Below are 15,683 nucleotides of genomic sequence, written 5' to 3'. Positions count from 1 at the left end.
ATTTTGGAAATTGAATGCTTCAAAATGTTATTGCTCATCCTTATAATCCTGGACTTAAATTCTTTATGAGTTTCGATTATTGTCATGCAATTAAAAATGGTAGAAATTTATTTTTTTAATCATGATATGGCTTTATCAGATGGAATTATTACAGCAAATTATCTGAAAGAACTATTAGAAATTCAAGAAAAGTTAATAATTAAACCAGTTCGATATTTAACGAAAAAACATATTTATCCATCTAATTTAGAAAAAATTAAAGTACGTTTAACAGTTCAAATATTTTCACCGCCAGTTACTGCGGCTCTACGATATATTGCTCATCATGGTGGAGAAGAATTCGCTTATTTCAAGGATTGTTCTGCAACGGTGAAATATATGGAAAATATGTATAAGTTCTTTCAAATCCATGATGTTAGCAATAAAACACAACACATGCATCAAAGGGATGTTAATACTGCTCCATATACTAACATTGAAGATGTACGTCTTCTTTAGTTAAATGAAGAATTCCCACATTATACATGATGTATAAATGATGTTCAGTCCACTTCAGCTGAAGCAGGTATATAAGGCTTAACAAAAGAAACTGGTCAAGCGTTAATTTTTACTGCGAAGAGCACGTATCTATGTATCAAATATTTAATTAGTGACCTCAATTTTTTTATGTTTTAACAAGAAATTTCAGTTCCGACGCTGTAGAATCAATATTTTCTAACGTTCGACTCCGCGGTGGTTCAAATGACCTCACAGATTGTAGGGCAGCTGAACATGCACTTCGACAGATTTTGAAAAGCGGTTTGATAAAAAGCGTAAACAACAGCAACATAATATCTAATACTGAATACATTAGTAATGCAAAACTGGCAATACCTCGAAATTCAAATGACACTGATGAAATTGTTATTACTTTGAACGAAATTGTTATTGAAAAACTTGAAAAATTATCTGTATTTGTACATGATGGTTTTGAAGTTAATAGTTTTAAAATGGAATCGGCAGCTACAGCTTTTTATGTGGTTATCTTATAGTGAAAGTTGCAGAATCTGTGAACAATTGTGAATTGTGCTTATCAACGTTTCGGAACACCTCTCCTGAAAAAACGAGCCCTTTACTAGAATTAATTTATAATCAAGACCGAGGAAAATTGAACTATCCCAACGAAAGATTTGTAGGCCTAATAGAATTTGTGGTGGATATTATGATAGAAATCCTTCCCAGTCTTCCAAAAGAAAATGTTGATTTTATTTTAAAAAACGTTTTGAGTTCATATTTGCTTCATAATCCTGTATTTCAATGTAGTGTTCATTATGGTATAGTTTGCGATACAATAATGAAAAAATTAATTCCCCCTGTATTGATAAATTTTTGTAATTTACACTCAAAATATTAAAAAAAAAATCTATCAATACTAAAAAAAGAAAACTGTTAAAATTAAATTGATTGTTAATTAATGGTATTTTATTTTAAAGGCTGTAAGCAGATTTTTTTTGTTTTATAAAAAGTAATGAATATTTAATTCATATGACTGAGGTATCAAGGTATGGACCTCGGTATGGACTGTGTGGACTCGGTCACCAATGTCACCAGTTGAAATTGATTGTAGGCAACCAATAAGGCTCCTTACTGTGGCGCACTCTAGAAAACAAAAATAATGCCTTGAACTAAATATGCGACGGGCCTGGTAAGAGACGCTTTGTCTCTTTTGATCTAGGAGGCCATGCTTTAGAATGAATAAGTTGTCAACTTGACGGAAGATGGCGACACATGATGCACGTTTCCATAGACAACACAGTAAACCTATAGAACGCAAACTCCCATAGTTTTTTGTGTCCCGACGCCATCTACTGGCTTGTGGTAGGTGCAAAATAAGACACAGCCAGCTGGATATCCTGGCTTTTTTATTTATTTTAATTTTCAAAATAATTTATTTATGAAATTAAAAGACTACTTTTATTTTGAAGTTTTTATTTTCAATTTTTTTCGATACATTTCCATTGCATTCTTATAAATTTTGATTTGGTGTTCCTTTTCCTCAATTGCGACAAACAGAGATTTATGGCTTCCTCACCTTCAAAATTTTGCTCTTTATTTTGACATCGAATTTTGCATGTAACGTTTTCGGTACATTGCAGCCCGTAGTTGCAACCCGAATTTTGGATTAACATTCGGGCTTTTTATAATTTTGATTATGCTCAGCTTTTCTTATTTTCTTTTTGAAACTTCACAAGAATTTATATCTTCATTACTACATAAAACAGAATTTACACAATTTACTTATAGCGTCTTCAGTAGAAATATCGTAGATTAGTAGATCCAATGAAAATTCTATAAAAAATAGTTTTCAGTTAAAATATAATTATCAATATTTTTTTACTATTACTGGAAGTAAGTCTGCACTGGAAAAGGAGGGAAGTTGTATTGAGTCGAGGGTACGGCCACATTCAGCAATCTATTGTTCGTGCCGAAGTATTTGCTGGTAAAATGAAGTCCACACACAGTGTACCTAGCTGTTATACCTACACTTTAATAGGCTACAAAGTTGATAACTGCTTGTTACCCGTGTTTTTAATCCATTCCATAAAATGCCCAGGATATTTAATTGGATTTGAAAATCTATGGCGAGTTCCACATGGTTTAAATACCTTTGAACTCTGCAAATTCTCGTACCAGTAGATTTATTATTTATGACTTAATATATTTTTTTAATTTTGGCATAAGTTTCCGCGATTTTTATTTTTATAAAACGGCAGCGTCCTCTGACGGCTTGTGGTGGGTGCGTTTCCAAAAAAAACAATAAAATGCATAGGAGTTTGCGTTCTATAGGTTTACTGTGTTGTCTATGCACGTTTCCATAGACAACACAGTAAACCTATAGAACGCAAACTCCCATAGTTTTTTGTGTCCCGACGCCATCTACTGGCTTGTGGTAGGTGCAAAATAAGACACAGCCAGCTGGATATCCTGGCTTTTTTATTTATTTTAATTTTCAAAATAATTTATTTATGAAATTAAAAGACTACATTTATTTTGAAGTTTTTATTTTCAATTTTTTTCGATACATTTCCATTGCATTCTTATAAATTTTGATTTGGTGTTTCTTTTCCTCAATTGCGACAAACAGAGATTTATGGCTTCCTCACCTTCAAAATTTTGCTCTTTATTTTGACATCGAATTTTGCATGTAACGTTTTCGGTACTTGCAGCCCGAATTTTGGATTAACATTCTTTCTTTTTGAAACTTTCACAAGAATTTATATCTTCATTACTACATAAAACAGGATTTACACAATTTACTTATAGCATCTTCAGTAGAAATATCGTAGATTAGTAGATCGGATGAAAATTCTATAAAAAATAGTTTTCAGTTAAAATATAATTATCAATATTTTTTTACTATTACTGGAAGTAAGTCTGGACTGGAAAAGGAGGGAAGTTGAATTGAGTCGAGGGTACGGCCACATTCAGCAATCTATTTTGTTCGTGCCGAAGTATTATTTAAATTATTTAAATTAATTAAGTATTATTATTATTATTATTATTATTATTATTATTATTATTATTATTATTATTATTATTTAAATTATTTAAATTAATTAAGTATTATTTAAATTATTTAAATTAATTAAATGTCAAAATATATATATTTTTTTAATTTTGGCATAAGTTTCCGCGATTTTTATTTTTATAAAACGGCAGCGTCCCCTGGCGGCTTGTGGTGGGTGCGTTTCCAAAAAAACCGATAAAATGCATAGGAGTTTGCGTTCTATAGGTTTACTGTGTAACTGTGTTGTCTATGCACGTTTCATGGACTACTTTGCGAGAACAAATTTTTGCTAAATTGAGACGGCCATATAGAAGCGAAGCGAATATGAATGAAGTTGGTCATGGACGTAGGCGATTAGTTGCGCCCCCAGCACTGACCTCTATAACATGGACCGAGGATGCTATGTTTCAAAACTGAAGCAGAAAGTCGGCCATATTGCTAGTCTCAATTTTTAGTAACTTTCTTTTTGTACAGTTAACTGAATCCTGTCCTGCTTTTCACTGACGTTTGACGTTGACAGGTGTGGTCGTGATCGTTGATGAAGACGATTTAAATATAACTCAACCATGTTTTTGTGACCAAATTTACAGAAATCACGAATAAAATCACAAATAAGAAATCAGGGAACTCAACAGAACGAGTGACAGAATGATGTCACTAAATCTGCTGCCAACAGTATTTTGGTGCAAAACTAAAAGTTTCCAATGTGAGACTACAAAGATGGCCGACTTTGTAGCTTCAATTTTACTGTGGCAGGGACCACTGCACACGCAGTCCATGTTATAGAGGTCAGTGGCCCCCAGCGGTAATGTTGCAGTTTAAGGTCCTACTAGTACGCACCGCTACTGCGCACGGGGAATACGTGCACGATTTCTTCTCCCACTTTCCTCTGTATTTGCAGTATGAAATGAACTTACACCGTTGCCAGATTTATTAAAGAATTAACACGCTTTGTCCGCGCACGCTTTTCCCGTGCGCTTTTCTCGATTACGTGCGGAATCAGGATTGTTCAGATTGTTCTGCTTTTGTTACCATAGGGAAACAATTTTTTGTTTATGAAAAATTGTGAAGGTGTTTAAGTTATATAAATTCGACTAATAGGTAACCGTTTGCACCGTCGTAGCTTAAAAATAAGAAAAACATAAAACCTTGGTTACAATTATTAAAATCGTAGCAACAATTGTTTTTAAGGTTGCTTTAAAAATAAGGAACGTCGATGCAAATGTCCTTAAATAATATTATACCCGTTTTACGTAACGTATGCTGCTTTTTTTGCTCAAATTTCTGAAATCTGGTGGCGCCATCTTGTGGTGTAAATCGTAAGCATGCCAGCCATATCGATCTATCGGTATAACATAAACATCTACTATGTCCTCTAGACAAGTGTAATGTTGGTGGTCTATATAAGCACTACAAAATTACATTTGAAATTTGAAAAGACTTACAAATGATTTTCGCCAATTTGTTATAAATAGATAATGGTTACGTATTCGTGAGCATGCCAGCCATATCGATCTGTCGCGCGTTCAAAGGTTGGAAAACCGTCAATTAATTGTGTTTTTTTAAAGCATAGATTAATTGGAGCATGTTGACAGCTAACCTAAAATGTAGAGCCAAAAATATCTCTTTTTTCTTTCTTTGCAATGTTTTTAAAAATAGAATAACTTAACAATTCCTATTCTTGTACATGTTCGATTATGTCTTAATTAAACATAAACAAATGTCATCGTGTCAAATGGCGGGAAATTCAAATTAAGAGCACGAAGCTAATGTGGCAGTTCCAATTCAATAATTGTACTTTTCACTTTTGTGATAATTACTGTAAAAATGATTAATAAAATGTTACTTGAATAATGTGTGAGCGTATTTTATTATTGAACATTTTTATTTTTTATTCTTCAGAAGCGCCCGTACTGTGGCGCCCTCATCGGCGAAAATTGGCTCTTTCTCCGAAACATTTTCACAATGCTTTTTTAATGAAATGAACAGGCCGATTATTATACAGCAGGTCGTGTGCCGAATATATTTCTCCTGAATTTTAACTCGTTGCTATGATATTTGGAAATACAACTCGTGCTGTTTCAAAAGCAAAGAGGTTTTTTTGCAACTCGAGTCAACTTTACTTGGAGTACCTATGCAATAGAAATTTAGTTTGTGTGAATTTTATAGCGACTTTTTAGTAATTATTTATTTGAGGTTAGGTACAGCATAAATAGATTTAAATTACAGCAATGCTAGCAATATTGATTCGTCAAAGTTACCAAACACGATGACAGCTACTCTCGTGTCAAAAATGGATTACTCCCTAGGATTTAGGGATATTCGTTACTAGGTTGCCATAAATTTGGTTAGGTTGGAGGCTATGTGGTTTCTGGTGACAAACAAAAGATATCCAAAAAATGTAAGACAGCAAATTAATTGTAACAGTTGCAAATGACTAATTTCTCGCTAAGTGATAGATGATTTTTCGTTTCACAATCAATTTTGGTTACTGGCGGCATATTTATTTGGATTTAATCTCTCAATTGAAAGTAACCAACCGTAGCCATTCAAAATAACTTTTGAAAATTCTAGTTACACACAACATGAAAAACGTTATTTCCCTAAAGTTCGAATTCTAGGGAGTAATCCATTTTTGACACGAGAGTAATACCAACCTAATTTTTCATCCGTGCTTTTTTGCAACTTGATCACCAATCAGGATAATTAACAGATATATCCATGGACAATTAACCAATTTTTGTTAATTAACATGGTTAATTAACACTTTTTCTATTATGATAATTAACCGTCAATTATGGTTAATTAACGTTAATTAACAACGGTCAATTATACCACTCCCAACACTAAATGTTATGAATTGAGAAATTAAGTCCAACTAAATATGCCGCCAGAAACCAAAATTGATTGTGAAATATCATAGGGATTTTTGACAAGATTATAATATGCATTTAAAAAAACCATAAAAAACAGCTTGTTAGTACCGGGTGATTTTAAATGAATGTGACTTTTTTTCATAGGTTGGTAATATTATTGTTGGTTATTCTGCTTTTTGATGTGATAGTTGACATAAACATCATAGGCTTCTGCAGATTTTCTTACAATTTCTGGAAGATTTGCATGGGAATTAAAAGTTCACTGTTTTCCAAAAATATTTGCTCTGATCACATGAATCATAGAAAGAGAAAATGTAAAAAAAGAAACAACTTAATTAAATGTAATTAAAGTTAGTAAACAAGAGCGATGTTGACTTCAAAATGTTTAATTGTTGCCAACAATGCCAACACAAAAAAAGTCCCTAATATATGTTCTTCACGTTGAGTTGACAATTTCAAGGTCAAATATTTTATTTTTTGGCTCTGTAATTATGTTTTGTAAATAGTGACATGCAGGTAAACACCGTTCACGTTGAATTAAGCATTGCTAAATCGCATTATGTTGGTTAGCTACATGTCAATATTTACGAAACATAATTACAGAGCCAAAAAATTAAATATTTTGAACTTGAAATGTTCAACTCAACGTGAACAAGGTTTACCAATTATTAAAACAAGTGATTTAACTTCCATTTAACAAAAATCCGCAGAAGTCGACAAAAAAAATTTTGAGAAAGATTTGATGTCATTGAAACGGCGTTGGTCAGTTGGGCCAGGCGTCAGGTAGAGGGATTTATTTATCGTTCAGTTGGGGAGTTGGGCCGATCCAGGGCCGCCGCGTACAGGTGTGCAGGTTGTTCACCGCACAAGGGCGGCAAATTAAAGGGGCGGCATTTTGAGATTGGTGTTAACCAAAGTACACATCAGTGTACTTACATATTACTTTTATAATAAAATTTATTTTTTCGTTTCCATTTGGTAAAATCCTACAATTATGTCCAGATGTCTTCGTCCTCAGTGATCCTGCTTAGACTTCAAAGGGCCATAAGGCAATAAATACCAAGGGGGCACATTTTGGAATAAACCCAGTTTGCACCATAAATATCCGCCCCGGACCGCCCGCCAATGTTGCCAACCGTACGATTTTTATCGATACGATACGATAATTCGGTGTAATGTACGATGTACGATCACAACTTGCGGATCGTACGTATTTATACGATTATTTTTTCATGTTTATAACTTCCAATAGTTCATCAGCATTTTTGATCACATGTTCAAATCTGTCCAATTGTATCATTATTATAGTGAGAATAATCTAAGTACATTATCCAAGTGAGAATAATTATAGTTCGTATTTTGTTTTAATTTTTCTTAGTGACAATGGGCCGTATGATTTCCCTTTCATTAAAGTTAAAGAACGTCGTTAAATTGTTTTGTCGCTGTCTAACATAGTGCTTGGCATATACTCTCACTTTGTCTAATCAATTATTTGACTAACGAAAGGCTTAACGAATGGGAAATCATACGGCCCAATGTATTTTTCAATTTGACAGTAAGTGTCATCAATTGTTGAAAATGAACGAAAAACTATTCAAAGCGATAATATTTTTTTTTTTTGTATTTTTGATTTTGTACTCATGAAAAAATAATCGTACGAATACCCCTCGAGAGTGAGAATAAATATGAAAATAATTCTCCAGATTCTTTCTCAAACTTGTTGCCAGATGGCAATAGCCACTCGAGCCCTCCGGGCTCTCGTGTCTATTGCCTGGCAACAAGTTTTCGAAAATCTGTCGAATTATTTTCAATTTATTCTCACTCTCTTGTGATATTATTACAGATAATAATTTAAATCATCCAAAACGAAGCGAAAAAATTTAGATCATTCAGATGGGGATGGACGGAAATAATGCGGACGGAGATGGAGACGGGCGGAAATAATGCGGAACGGTTATTTTTTATGATGATCACTGATCAGGGGGACACGTTGTACTGTTGTAGCATTTCGGCCTCAGCATCTGGCTAACTGGTCCCACAGAATACCGAGAACACACACTGGTTCCTATTCCTATTTCTTTCCTACCTACCTAAACGTCCTAAACCGACTGCGACAGTGCGACTACCCGGACCCGGACTACCTAATGCGACATGGAGTTATTTGAGTTATTTATGATTATGATGAAGAGGCGGCTCTACATTTTTATTTGGCGATTTCCGGTAAAACTGCACTACAGAGAAACTAAAAAATTTTTAAGACTGATTATGTTTTGTAAGTACATTTTATGTAAATACAGGCTGTTATTCATTGTCCGATTTTGTAAGCCATAAAGCAATAAAATGGTTAAAAAAAACACTACAAACGGCTTCATTTTTTATTTTTTTCAACATTAATTGTTATGTCAAATAAGTGCCAACTTTGTTTTTTTGAATGGAAACAAATTTTTTTATTTTATTCTGGTAGAGTTTTTTTTTCTGATTTCAAAGATGTCTAACATTGAGTTTTGTGCAATTAATTGAAGAATAATACAAGCGTACGACTTTTTGATTCAAAATACGATCATTTTCTCCCTCCACGTACGATAATGGAAACGAGAAAGGTTGGAAACACTGCCGCCCGCCGCCCCGTATTCATTCAGAATATCACAAATAGACATGGTCACGGTCTAGACGTGGTTGCACATGTTTGGCATTGTGATCTCGATCTGTTTTATGTAAAAAACTATATTTTAGGTAATTTTACCTACTTTCCTACTTATACTTGCATTAAGCATTTTTCAAAAGAAACCTATTAATAAAATTTTGCAGCGAAGTGTTTTTAATGTTAATTACAAATGTTGTCTTATCAACTGATTATACAGCGTGTAACAAAAATAAGTTAATTTATTTTTAACTGGTACTATGGCGGCCAAAAAATTTTGGCCGTCACTTTCTTGACATTCAAATAAAGTGTAAATAAACCTTTAGGAATCGTAACCCAACTTTCGGCTCTTGTCATTTTTACAATCAATTTAAACTGTTTGAAGCTCAGATATTCCAAACATCCGACATGAATAAACAAAATTGTAGCAATCGTACATAGATAACCTGAGGTAAACGTTCTGTGTAGTAGAAATGACAAAATAATTTTGGGTTTTGAAATTAACCACCCAAAAAATAACGTTCATAATCAAGACGGTAATCATGATGACAATAAAGTACGGATCACACATTTTTTTTTTAACTGACAGACAAAATTTTTTGGCCGTCATAGTACATAATAGTATTCATCAATTTCAACTGTTTAAATAAAATATTTTAGAATTTGCAAAATTGAACTGCCCTTTGTCCACCCTTTATTTTGACGTTCACGTTGAGTGCAATTTTTAAAAATCTGAACATTTTCATGTTGTATTTGATGAATAAAAAGGTCTCACTTTCGTTTGTTTATTGTTACCTCCCTGTTTTATTTCTTTATTAAATGTAGGTATAGTTTGTCTCAATTCTAAATTTCCACCACCTGTTGAATTATGTTGGTAAAGTAAAAATATTTCTAAATTGGGGATTCTTATAACCAAAGTTGGCAATATAATTATCTTATAAACATGATCCGAAAACATTAAAATTAGTTCATTAATTTATTTTGCTTTTAGAATTTGATTTTCTACCTACTTACTTGCTGCATTTTAAAAAAGATTTCCGTTCTTTACCTTTATTCTAAAATTTTGAGTTGTAAAAACGGAAATTGACAGATAATCTAACAAATACAATCTGACGCATTTTTCACCAAACAGTGTTACCGGTTGTATTTCCAACGTAGAATGCAGTGTTGGTGGAAAATTAGAATTGAGACAGACTTTATGTACGTAGTTAGATTAAAATCGTTTGATAGGCTGGTAAGTAAAGTTTTAGTAAATTTAGATTAATTTTTAAAACCCTTCAGAATTTGTTTAAAAACAATTATTCAGAAAAGTTGTTGTAATTGATGAGTACTATTACCAGTTAAAATAATTGCACTTATTTTTGTTACACCCTGTATTTATTTAAATGATATCTAATGTTTTATTATGAGGCGAATGATGAAGCCTAAAGATAATTTTAAAATTCACTTTTTTTACTATTTTTAACAGAACTTAAAGGAGAATGAATACATATTTAAAATTATCCATATGTCAACGCATAAAACAATGGAAATAGGAAATTTTCTTAAATCTTTCTGAGGGGGAGGGGGAGGGGGCATTTTTTAAAGTTTGCACAAGGGCGGCTCATAAGCACCCGGCGGCCCTGGGCCGATCATTAATTAGGGGTAGGATTATAGCGTTATTTGTAATCTTCTCTTCATATGTTTATGTTCTGGACAGCACCAAACAAAATACTTTATTAGAAGTGTTGCTGTATTGCTATAGGAATAAATATTTAAAATCAAAGATACAACATAAAAAAAATACACGGTGTGGTGCGCTAACTCTCTTTTGCTCTTATCTATCTTTAACAGTTACCCCTATTTGCGGCCACTTTTCCATAAACAACCGTATTCCATCGTGTAGAGAAAAAAAATAGCTTTAATTATAATTTGTGTAAAAAAACAAGTGAACGAAACTGTTTGGGAAAAAATTATTTAATTTAATTTTAATTAAAAAATACTTGCGGCCATATTTTGATAGGCAACCCTGCAGAAACATATTTCTCTATTCATAATTATCTATAAAAATTTTGTTTTGATTAAAAAACAGATGAACGTAGAAATCATGCACTGGGATCTTAGAATATCAGATGTGGTCAAATTTAAGAACATTATCTCTCTGGCCCAACTGCACGGTCAACTTAATCCTTGTGAATTTAGTGGTAAAATCGTACGTAAGTATGTTGATGTATAATAAGATCTGTGATTTTTTTGGAAGCAAGGTGATGGTACCAAACGGTTTAGAATTCAATTTCCGAGGAACCCATACTTTTTTTTTTGTTAACTTCGAATTAGGTTTTAGCATCTGCATAGTCCTCAAATTGCAATTTATAAGGAAATCTAAAAATGAAAAGCATGGGGCCCTAGAGGAAAGACGTTTTAAAAATATGGATGTTTAAAAAACACAATTTTTCGACCATTTCAAATCAGGTAGGTACCTAAACCCCACCCTTAAAATAAAATTTTACAAAATAAGAATACGACCGAGGTTTCTTGAAGAACCAACACTTCTGCAAAAATTAGTCGTCTCTTGGTGTCCCAAGACGTACGTGCGTATTAGCTCTGGTGTTAGTGCAATTTTATTTTCGCTTTTTTTTCGTCTCTTATCTGCAATGGGTGGTCGAGGTAGACCTGCGCCAACTTATATTGTTGATATACAAGATGTAATGGCGCAACATAGTATAAGGGCTGAAGTACATCGATACCAAAGTCTCATGTTTAATGAGACTTTGGATTGTATAAGATGGTTGGCAAAAAGGCGCCTCTTACGTAATACAGTGCTGTGCCAGACCTGCCAAATACCCATGTCCTTTGTCCGTAAAATGGACTTAACAGATGGTTATAGGTGGAAATGTAAAACGTGTAGTAGAGTGATCAGTATTCGGAACGATTCCTTTTTCTCTGGAAGCCACCTATCACTCCAACAAATTTTATTAATAATATATGGTTGGGCAAAGGACTATGCTCAAAAAGATATTGCTCATGAAGCGAAATTGGGACAACACTCGACGCATACAAAAGTTGACTGGTGTGCTTTTTGTCGAGATGTATGTGAGCAATATCTAATTGACAACCCGCAAGTAATAGGTGGCTTGAATGACGACATGACTTCTAAAGTGGTAGAAATAGATGAATCAAAATTCTTCCACCGGAAATATCATCGTGGTCAATGGAGGGCAGGACATTGGGTATTTGGCGGAATTGAAAGGTATACAAAAAAATGTTTCCTGGTGGAGGTACCTGATAGGACGGCAGAAACTTTGTCAAATCTTATACAAAGGTACGTATATCAAAAATTAGCAATGCGTTTTAATAACAACGTTGTTATAAAAACGCATTGCTACTTTTTTTTTAATTTTTTTTATTTATATAAATTATACTAAATCTAGGTACATTCAGCCCGGAACGCTGATAATTTCGGATGGATGGAGGGCCTATAATCGGCTTGATGAAATCGGTGGGGGAATTTACGAACACCAGGTAATTGTTCATCAACAAAATTTTGTTGACCCTGGTGATCGCTCCGTCCACACACAAAATGTGGAAAACATGTGGATGAGAGCGAAAAGAAAGCTCCGACGACAATTCGGAACATCGGAAGATCTCTTTCCAACATACCTCCACGAGTTTCTTTGGAGGAATCGGTTCCAAAATAATAATTTATTTGGAGCATTTTTGGCTTGTGTAACACAACAATATCCGGTGTAGTGTTTCTACCACTTTAGAAGTCATGTCGTCGTTCAAGCCACCTATTATTTGCGGGTTGTCAATTAGATATTGCTCGCGTACATCTCGACAAAAAGCACACCAGTCAACTTTTGTATGCGTCGAGTGTTGTCCCAATTTCGCTACACGAGCAATATCTTTTTGAGCATAGCCTTTTGCCCAACCATTTGTTGGAGTGATAGGTGGCTTCCAGAGAAAAGGGAGTCGTTCCGAACACTGGTCACTTTACTACACGTTTTACACTTCCACCTATGCATAGCCATCTGTTAACTCCAAAGGTAAGACATTCATTTTCGCAAGTTTACTATAAATAATCACTAATAATAAATTTTACAGAAACCTCCACTGATTTCATCCAAAACACCGCTCACTGTGATGTCGGACTAGAAGACAAGTTTCCGAGTCGCAAATGTAAGACATTCATTTTCGCAAGTTTACAATACATAATCACTAATAATAAATTTTACAGAAACCTCCACTGATTTCATCCAAAACACCGCTCACTGTGATGTCGGACTAGAAGACAAGTTTCCGAGTCGCAAATGTAAGACATTCATTTTCGCAAGTTTACAATAAATAATCACTAATAATAAATTTTACAGAAACCTCCACTGATTTCATCCAAAACACGCTCACTGTGATGTCGCACTAGAAGACAAGTTTCCGAGTCGCAAATGTAAGACATTCATTTTCGCAAGTTTACAATACATAATCACTAATAATAAATTTTACAGAAACCTCCACTGATTTCATCCAAAACACCGCTCACTGTGATGTCGGACTAGAAGACAAGTTTCCGAGTCGCAAATGTAAGACATTCATTTTCGCAAGTTTACAATAAATAATCACTAATAATAAATTTTACAGAAACCTCCACTGATTTCATCCAAAACACGCTCACTGTGATGTCGCACTAGAAGACAAGTTTCCGAGTCGCAAATGTAAGACATTCATTTTCGCAAGTTTACAATACATAATCACTAATAATAAATTTTACAGAAACCTCCACTGATTTCATCCAAAACACCGCTCACTGTGATGTCGGACTAGAAGACAAGTTTCCGAGTCGCAAATGTAAGACATTCATTTTCGCAAGTTTACAATACATAATCACTAATAATAAATTTTACAGAAACCTCCACTGATTTCATCCAAAACACCGCTCACTGTGATGTCGGACTAGAAGACAAGTTTCCGAGTCGCAAATGTAAGACATTCATTTTCGCAAGTTTACAATAAATAATCACTAATAATAAATTTTACAGAAACCTCCACTGATTTCATCCAAAACACCGCTCACTGTGATGTCGGACTAGAAGACAAGTTTCCGAGTCGCAAATGTAAGACATTCATTTTCGCAAGTTTACAATACATAATCACTAATAATAAATTTTACAGAAACCTCCACTGATTTCATCCAAAACACCGCTCACTGTGATGTCGGACTAGAAGACAAGTTTCCGAGTCGCAAATGTAAGACATTCATTTTCGCAAGTTTACAATAAATAATCACTAATAATAAATTTTACAGAAACCTCCACTGATTTCATCCAAAACACCGCTCACTGTGATGTCGGACTAGAAGACAAGTTTCCGCGTCGCAAATGTAAGACATTTATTCATATTGTATTCTTTAAACGACAGCTTTTAAATACTTGTCATGTAATATTTATTAAAATATGATAGCTTTAGATAGTCTGGAGACGAGACGTTCAAGAAATGATCTGATATTTTTATTTAGGCTGTTTAATGGGTTTGTCGACTCTCCTGAGTTACTGGAACTTTTTTACTTAAACTATCCTATAAGAAAATTGAGGACTAGTCCGTTGTTGGCCACTCAATCCCATCGCATCAACTAGATATGGTCTCTTCTCTCCGGTGGCTAGGATCACACGCATGACATCGAGCTTTTTGGTTTATCACTAAGAAATGTTAAATTTAAGCTAAAGGATATTGATTTATAGCACTTTCTTTCATTAAAGCTTTAAAGCTTTTGTGTTGATCACAATTATTTTCTGATTTTCTTCTTTTTTTCCTTTTTTTAATATAGTTGATATGAATTGTATTAATTACTTTTGATTGATTGTTTTTTTTTTTAATTATTATAACTATTTGATGTAAAGGGACTTCCCGTAATAAAAGGTATTATTATTATTATTATTAAAATTTTGTGAGATATTAGACTGTAATTGAAGGGAAATAAAATGGCATGTGCTGGGTACTGCAACTAACAGAAATGGTTGTTATTTTATTATCATCATTGAGCATTTTGCGGTAACATAGCTTTGAAAAGTATTAGGTATAATTACATGTCAACTTTGACAAATAAATGAAATCTGCTACTTTTTTCTGGCAGCTGTACATTTCATTTTTAATTCTTAGGTTAAAACATGTTTTTTTCCGTATTAAGCGTGATATTTTTCAAACTAAAAACTTCGTGCTACAAAATACCTACCGCCGACGACCCATTACTCATTTTATCAAATTTAAACTTTGTTGTAACCGTAGAGTTGTAACCAACTAATAATTTTGCAAAACCTCTTAACAGACTGACATTTGATATGTCAACATATGATACACAGTACGGGCGCTTCTAAAGAATTTAAAATCGGAAAAATATGTTTTGAACACAATTGTATTTTTGATTTTAATTTCGAATGTCATTTGAACGAGAAAAACTCTCCGTGACAAAAACTTAAGATGAATAATATCCCCAAAAACCGCCCGTACACTTGCGCTCTGCGGGGATCACTTAAATTACACTTTTTAACAGGCCGGTTATAATACAGCAGGTCGTGACATAACCATTATCTATTTATAACAAATTGGCGAAAATCATTTGTAAGTCTTTTCAAATTTCAAATGTAATTTT

The 15,683-nt window shown here is 33.6% G+C and overlaps 1 long non-coding RNA gene across 3 annotated transcripts; it reads left to right on the top strand.

The window, feature by feature from the left end:
* Positions 1 to 11,395: 11,395 nt before the first annotated feature.
* On the top strand, positions 11,396 to 15,048 carry LOC138124539 (uncharacterized). Of its 3 annotated transcripts, XR_011157179.1 has the most exons (9): positions 11,396 to 13,089; positions 13,148 to 13,222; positions 13,281 to 13,355; positions 13,414 to 13,487; positions 13,546 to 13,620; positions 13,679 to 13,752; positions 13,944 to 14,018; positions 14,343 to 14,417; positions 14,553 to 15,048. It is a non-coding gene; the product is annotated as an uncharacterized lncRNA (long non-coding RNA). The 3 variants fall into 3 exon arrangements; XR_011157178.1 differs by lacking the exon at positions 13,944 to 14,018; XR_011157180.1 differs by lacking the exons at positions 13,281 to 13,355; positions 13,944 to 14,018.
* Positions 15,049 to 15,683: the final 635 nt, after the last annotated feature.

The sequence above is a fragment of the Tenebrio molitor genome, chromosome 2 (assembly GCF_963966145.1).
Source record: "Tenebrio molitor chromosome 2, icTenMoli1.1, whole genome shotgun sequence".
Taxonomy (NCBI): domain Eukaryota; kingdom Metazoa; phylum Arthropoda; class Insecta; order Coleoptera; family Tenebrionidae; genus Tenebrio; species Tenebrio molitor.
The sequence above is the reverse complement of the archived record's forward strand: the minus strand, read 5'-3'. Positions and strand labels throughout refer to the sequence as shown.